We start from the raw sequence: 8,056 nt of genomic DNA on the forward strand, positions 1-8,056 counted from the left end.
ACTCTGTTTCCTGTGCTATGTGATTGTGCATCTGTATTTGATACGTGTTATGTAACCATTTGGTCATTGTCTGATTCATGAAAAGGTCTACTGATTGGTTGTGCACTGTTGGTCACTACATCGGAATGAAATAAATCCGACATATTTTGAGTAAATTGTTCATCTTCATTATTAATATTTATCTGCTTACTGTGTAAATTTTGCACATCTAATGTGTCAAGCCGGCAGGTGTGACAGAGCGGTTGTAGACGCTTCAGTCTGGAACCGCGCGACCGCTACGGTCGCAGGTTCGAATCCTGCCTCGGGCATGGATGTGTGTGATATCTTTAGTTTCGTTAGGTTTAAGTAGTTCTAAGTTCTAGGGGACTGATGACCTCAGATGTAAGTCCCATAGTGCTCAGAGCCATTTGAACCATTTTGTTGTGTCAAACTGGACAGCGTTTGTTGTGGTGGAACGCGCCGCGTCATCAATTGTTGTTAAATTTACAGTGAACATAATTAAATTTATTTGCTCATCATTTATGTTTGAATTGTTACTGGTGGTTGGCAAACACTGATTGTCTAAGGTTGCCAGATTAGAATTATGACACTGAATGTCTCTTGTATTAACGGTCAAACTACTCAAATCGGCATTTTCATTCATTACACTTTGCGATGTACTGTTTGCAGTTTTTCGCGGCATTTTTCATAAATCAAAGGTGGGCACAAAATCAAATAGAGACAAATCGGATACGAAGTGGAACAAGTACAATGACAACAATTAGCAATAAATTGCCGATGATCTGTGAGAAAAATAACAAATTAGCAAATGCGTTGCGCCAGATTCAAACTACACTTAATACTGGATAAATAAGAGCAGATATATAGCTGACCACTTCTCGGAAAACTCTCAAGAACAAGATCCTGGCCGGATGTCGACAAGTGTAGCCTTCCAACAGAAAAAATATTATAATATTCACGTTTAGTGTAAGCTTCCACCAGAAAAATTTCTTTCCAAATATGAAATTTTAAGTTTTAATGTGACCTTCCATTAAAGACTGACTGCATATCGAGATTAATAAGTTTTGACGTCAGCAGCGCTGTGTCATGGCCCTGTGAAATCATCCTGAATAAACTGAAAAATTCTTACCTTCCAATGATGTCGCCGGATAACGCTATCTATACAGGGTGTTACAAAAAGGCACGGCCAAACTTTCAGGAAACATTCCTCACACGCAAAGAAAGAAAATATGTTATGTGGACATGTGTCCGGAAACGCTTACTTTCCATGTTAGAGCTCATTTTATTACTTCTCTTCAAATCACATTAATCATGGAATGGAAACACACAGCAACAGAACGTACCAGCGTGACTTCAAACACTTTGTTTCAGGAAATGTTCAAAATGTCCTCCGTTAGCGAGGATAGATGCATCCACCTTCCGTCGCATGGAATCCCTGATGCGCTGATGCATCCCTGGAGAATGGCGTATTGTATCACAGCCGTCCACAATACGAGCACGAAGAGTCTCTACATTTGGTACCTGAACTGTGTAGTCGTCTGTCTTCTGTTTTTGTTTTGAACAGCTAGTGTCGGTTGGTCACAGCCAGTGTGCCCCCTGCCGCCTGAGCTCCCAGTTGGTGCACATCGACAGCGCAGAAAGATACGTACATAGCGTCTTTTCTGTGTTTACTTCGTAGATTATTACATAAATTGCGTGTGAGTTTCGTATGGGGCGGTGTAATTTCGAGTTTTAGTTACTGTAATCGTAAATTCAGGCAGATTGTAGCGCAGTCGTTAGGCAGTTGTACAGGTTAGTTTGTATATTCTTTGCATGTTTCCTTTGCGTTATCTAGGCACTTGTGTTTCAGTAATTGTTGTTCAACATCGATTAGAATGGACAGGGACTGTGATTGCTGTGTTCGGATGAGGGCTGAGTTGGCATCCCTTTGCTCACAGCTGCAGGCGACGCTGACTTCGGTCGCACAGCTTGAGGCTGTTGCCAATGGGCACCACTGTGGGGAGCCGGACTTGGGTGTCATGGGGATGTCAACCTCGTCCCGTCTGTCCCCAGATCGGTCTGCCGTTGTGGTTGCCCCGGTTGCTGCCCGCAGTGGGGCTGAGCCCTCGCCTCTGGTTGATTGGGAGGTCGTTCCAAGGCGTGGCAGCTGCGAAAGACGTCCCCGGAGGCTGATCAGAAAGCCTCCGCGGTGCGCTTGACAAACAGGTTTCAGGTACTGTCTCTGGCTGAGCCAGATGCAGCTGCCTGCCCTGTTTCAGAGGAAGATTCTCAGCCTTCAAGGTCCGAGCAATCGCAGAGGGTGGGTTTATTGATAATTGGGAGCTCCAATGTTAGGCGCGTAATTGGGCCCCTTAGGGATATGGCGGCTAAGGAGGGGAAGAAATCCAGTGTGCACTCCGTGTGCATTCCGGGTGGAGTCATTCCTGATGTGGAAAGGGTTCTTCCGGATGCCATGAAGAGCACAGGGTGCAGCCAGCTGCAGGTGGTGGCACATGTCGGCACTAATGACGTGTGTCGCTTTGGATCTGAGGAAATTTTCTCTGGATTCCAGCGGCTATCTGATTTGGTGAAGGCTGCCGGTCTTGCTTACGAGATGAAGGCAGAGCTCACCATCTGCAGCATCGTTGACAGAACCGACTGCGGACCTTTGGTGCAGAGCCAGGTGGAGGGTCTGAATCAGAGGCTCAGACGGTTTTGCGACCGTGTTTGGCTGCAGATTCCTTGACTTGCGCCATAGGGTGGTGGGGTTTCGTCTTCCGCTGAATAGGTCAGGAGTTCACTACGCTCAGCTGGCGGCTACACGGGTAGCGGAGGCTGTGTGGCGTGGACTGGGCGGTTTTTTAGGTTAGAAGGCCTCGGGAAAGTACGGGGTGGGCTGCAATCCCAAAGGGTGCATGGCAAATACAGAACGTGCTTGGATCAAGGAACAGTCGGAATTGTAGTTGTAAATTGTTGTAGTTGTGCTGGGAAAGTCCCTGAGCTTCAAGTGCTAATAGAAAGCACAGAAGCTGAAATAGTTATAAGTACAGAAAGCTGGCTAAAACCTGAAATACACTCCTGGAAATGGAAAAAAGAACACATTGACACCGGTCTGTCAGACCCACCATACTTGCTCCGGACACTGCGAGAGGGCTGTACAAGCAATGATCACACGCACGGCACAGCGGACACACCAGGGACCGCGGTGTTGGCCGTCGAATGGCGCTAGCTGCGCAGCATTTGTGCACCGCCGCCGTCAGTGTCAGCCAGTTTGCCGTGGCATATGGAGCTCCATCGCAGTCTTTAACACTGGTAGCATGCCGCGACAGCGTGGACGTGAACCGTATGTGCCGTTGACGGACTTTGAGCGAGGGCGTATAGTGGGCATGCGGGAGGCCGGGTGGACGTACCGCAGAATTGCTCAACACGTGGGGCGTGAGGTCTCCACAGTACATCGATGTTGTCGCCAGTGGTCGGCGGAAGGTGCACGTGCCCGTCGACCTGGGACCGGACCGCAGCGACGCACGGATGCACGCCAAGACCGTAGGATCCTACGCAGTGCCGTAGGGGACCGCACCGCCACTTTCCAGCAAATTAGGGACACTGTTGCTCCTGGGGTATCGGCGAGGACCATTCGCAACCGTCTCCATGAAGCTGGGCTACGGTCCCGCACACCGTTAGGCCGTCTTCCGCTCACGCCCCAACATCGTGCAGCCCGCCTCCAGTGGTGTCGCGACAGGCGTGAATGGAGGGACGAATGGAGACGTGTCGTCTTCAGCGATGAGAGTCGCTTCTGCCTTGGTGCCAATGATGGTCGTATGCGTGTTTGGCGCCGTGCAGGTGAGCGCCACAATCAGGACTGCATACGACCGAGGCACACAGGGCCAACACCCGGCATCATGGTGTGGGGAGCGATTCCTACACTGGCTGTACACCACTGGTGATCGTCGAGGGGACACTGAATAGTGCACGGTACATCCAAACCGTCATCGAACCCATCGTTCTACCATTCCTAGGCCGGCAAGGGAACTTGCTGTTCCAACAGGACAATGCACGTCCGCATGTATCCCGTGCCACCCAACGTGCTCTAGAAGGTGTACGTCAACTACCCTGGCCAGCAAGATCTCCGGATCTGTCCCCCATTGAGCATGTTTGGGATTAGATGAAGCGTCGTCTCACGCGGTCTGCACGCCCAGCACGAACGCTGGTCCAACTGAGGCGCATGGTGGAAATGGCATGGCAATCCGTTCCACAGGACTACATCCAGCATCTCTACGATCGTCTCCATGGGAGAATAGCAGCCTGCATTGCTGCGAAAGGTGGATATACACTGTACTAGTGCCGACATTGTGCATGCTCTGTTGCCTGTGTCTATGTGCCTGTGGTTCTGTCAGTGTGATCATGTGATGTATCTGACCCCAGGAATGTGTCAATAAAGTTTCCCCTTCCTGGGACAATGAATTCACGGTGTTCTTATTTCAATTTCCAGGAGTGTACGTTCTGCAGAAATTTTTACGTAGTCTCAGACGGTGTTCAGGAAGGATAGATTAGGCAGAATTGGTGGTGGAGTGTTTGTGTCTGTCAGTAGTGGTTTATCTTGTAGTGAAGTCGAAGTAGATACTCCGTGCGAATTGGTATGGGTGGAGGTTATACTTAACAGCCGAACTAAGTTAATAATTGGCTCCTTCTACCAACCCCCAGGCTCCGATGATATAGTTGCTGAACAGTTCAGAGAAAATTTGAGGTTCGTAACAAATAAATACCCCACTCATACGGTAATAGTTGGTGGGGACTTCAACCTTCCCTCGATATGTTGGCAAAAATACTTGTTCAAAACCGGTGGTAGGCAGAAAACATCTTCCGAAATTGTCGTAAATGCTTTCTCCGATAATTATTTCGAACAGTTAGTCCACGAACCCACGCGAATTTTAAATGGTTGAAACACATTTGACCTCTTAGCAACAAACAATCCAGAGCTAATAGAGAGCATCATGACTGATACAGGGATTAGTGATCACAAGGTCGTTGTAGCTAGGCTCAATACCGTTTCTTCCAAATCCACCAAAAACAAACGCAAAATTATTTTATTTAAAAAAGCGGATAAAGTATCACTAGAAGCCTTCCTAAGAAACAATCTCCATTCCTTCCGAACTGACTATGCAAATGTAGACGAGTTGTGGCTCAAATTCAAAGATATAGTAGCAACAGCAATTGAGAGATTCATACCTCATAAACTGGTAAGAGATGGAACTGATCCCCCATGGTACACAAAACAGGTCCGAACGCTGATGCAGAGGCAACGGAAAAAGCATGCAAAGTTCAGAAGAACGCGAAATCCCGAAGATTGGCTAAAATTTACAGACGCGCGAAATTTGGCACGGACTTCAATGCGAGATGCCTTTAATAGGTTCCACAACGAAACATTGTCTCGAAATTTGGTAGAAAATACGAAGAAATTCTGGTCGTATGTAAAGTACACAAGCGGCAAGACGCAGTCAATACCTTCGCTGCGCAGTGCCGATGGTACTGTTACCGACGACTCTGCCGCTAAAGCGGAGTTACTGACCGCAGTTTTCCGAAAATCCTTCACCAGGGAAGACGAATGGAATATTTCAGAATTTGAAACAGTTTGTATACCGATTAGGTTCCTTTCAGATTACGCTGATACAATAGCTCCCTACTTTGCAATCATATACTACCGCTCGCTCGCCGATAGATCTGTACCTACAGATTGGAAAATTGCGCAGGTCGCACCAGTGTTTAAGAAGGGTAGTAGGAGTAATCCATCGAACTACAGACCTATATCATTGACGTCGGTTTGCAGTAGGGTTTTGGAGCATATACTGTATTCAAACATTGTGAATCACCTCGAAGGGAACGATCTATTGATACGTAATCAGCATGGTTTCAGAAAACATCGTTCTTGTGCAACGCAGCTAGCTCTTTATTCGCGCGAAGTAATGGCCGCTATCGACAGGGGACCCTTAAGTTAATTCCGTATTTCTAGATTTCCGGAAAGCTGTTGACACCGTTCCTCACAAGCGACTTCTAATCAAGCTGCGGGCCTACGGGGTATCGTCTCAGTTGTGCGACTGGATTCGTGATTTCCTGTCAGGAAGGTCGCAGTTCGTAGTAATAGACGGTAAAACTGAAGTGATATCAGGTGTTCCCCAGGGAAGCGTCCTGGGACCTCTGTTGTTCTTGATCTATGTAAATGACCTGGGTGACAATCTGAGCAGTTCTTGATACTGTAATTTACCGTCTAGTAAGGTCTTCCGAAGACCAGTATCAGTTGCAAAGCGATTTAGAAAAGATGCTGTATGATGTGGTAGGTGGCAGTTGACGCTAAATAACGAAAAGTGTGAGGTGATCCACATGAGTTCCAAAAGAAATCCGTTGGAATTCGATCACTCGATAAATAGTACCATTCTCAAGGCTGTCAATTCAACTAAGTACCTGGGTGTTAAAATTACGAACAACTTCAGTTGGAAAGACCACATAGATAATATTGTGGGGAAGGTGAGCCAAAGGTTGCGTTTCATTGGCAGGACACTTAGAAGAGACAGTTTACACTACACTTGCTCGTCCTCTGTTAGAATATTGCTGCGCGGTGCGGGATCCTCACCAGGTGGGATTGACAGAGGACATCGAAAGGGTGCAAAAAAGGGCAGCTCGTTTTGTATTATCACGTAATAGGGGAGAGAGTGTGGCAGATATGATACGCGAGTTGGGATGGAAGTCATTAAAGCAAAGACGTTTTTCGTCGCGGCGAGATCTATTTACGAAATGTCAGTCACCAACTTCCTCTTCCGAATGCGAAAATATTTTGTTGAGCCCAACCTACATAGGCAGGAATTATCATCAAAATAAAATAAGAGAAATCAGAGCTCGAACAGAAAGGTTTAGGTGTTCGTTTTTCCCGCGCGCTGTTCGGGAGTGGAATGGTAGAGAGATAGTATGATTGTGGTTCGATGAACCCTCTGACAAGCACTTAAATGTGAATTGCAGAGTAATTATGTAGATGTAGATGTAGATGGTACCGGGGTTGCGTAGACAAGAGCTTTCAAATGCCCCCATAAATGAAAGTCAAGAGGGTTGAGGTCAGGAGAGCGTGGAGGCCATGGAATTGGTCCGCCTCTACCAGTCCATCGGTCACTGAATCTGTTGTTGAGAAGCGCACGAACACTCGACTGAAATGTGCAGGATCTCCATCGTGCATGAACCACATGGTGCGTCGTACTTGTAAAGGCACATGTTCTAGCAGCACAGGTAGAGTAGCCCGTATGAAATCATGAAAACGTACTCCATTGAGCGTAGGTGGAAGAACATGGGGCCCAATCAAGACATCACCAACAATGCGTGCCCAAATGTTCACAGAAAATCTGTGTTGATGGCGTGATTGCACAATTGCGTGCGGATTCTCGTCAGCTCGCACATGTTGATTGTGAAAATTTACAATTTGATCACGTTGGAATGAAGCCTCATCCGTAAAGAGAACATTTGCACTGAAATGAGTATTGACACATTGTTGGATGAACCATTCGCAGAACTGTACTAGTGGAGGCCAATCAACTGCTGATAGTGCCTGCACACGCTGTACGTGGCACGGAAACAACTGGTTCTCCCGTAGCACTCTCCATACAGTGAAGTGGTCAACGTTAACTTGTACAGCAGCAACTTCTCTGACGCTGACATTAGGGTTATCGTCAACTGCACGAAGAATTGCCTCGTCCATTGCAGGTGTCCTCGTCGTTCTAGGCCTTCCCCAGTCGCGAGTCATAGGCTGGAATGTTCCGTGCTCCCTAAGACGCTGATCAATTGCTTCGAACGTCTCCCTGTCGGGACACCTTCGTTCTGGAAATCTGTCTCCATAGAAGTACCGCGCCACGGCTATTGCCCCGTGCTAATCCATACATCAAATGGGCATCTGCCAACTCCGCGTTTGTAAACATTGCACTGACTGCAAAACCACGTTCGTGATGAACACTAACCTGTTGATGCTACGTACATATGTGCTTGATGCTAGTACTGTAGAGCAATGAGTCGCATGTCAACCCAAGCACCGAAGTCAACATTA

This window comes from Schistocerca americana, chromosome 1, assembly GCF_021461395.2.
Source record: "Schistocerca americana isolate TAMUIC-IGC-003095 chromosome 1, iqSchAmer2.1, whole genome shotgun sequence".
Lineage (NCBI taxonomy): Eukaryota > Metazoa > Arthropoda > Insecta > Orthoptera > Acrididae > Schistocerca > Schistocerca americana.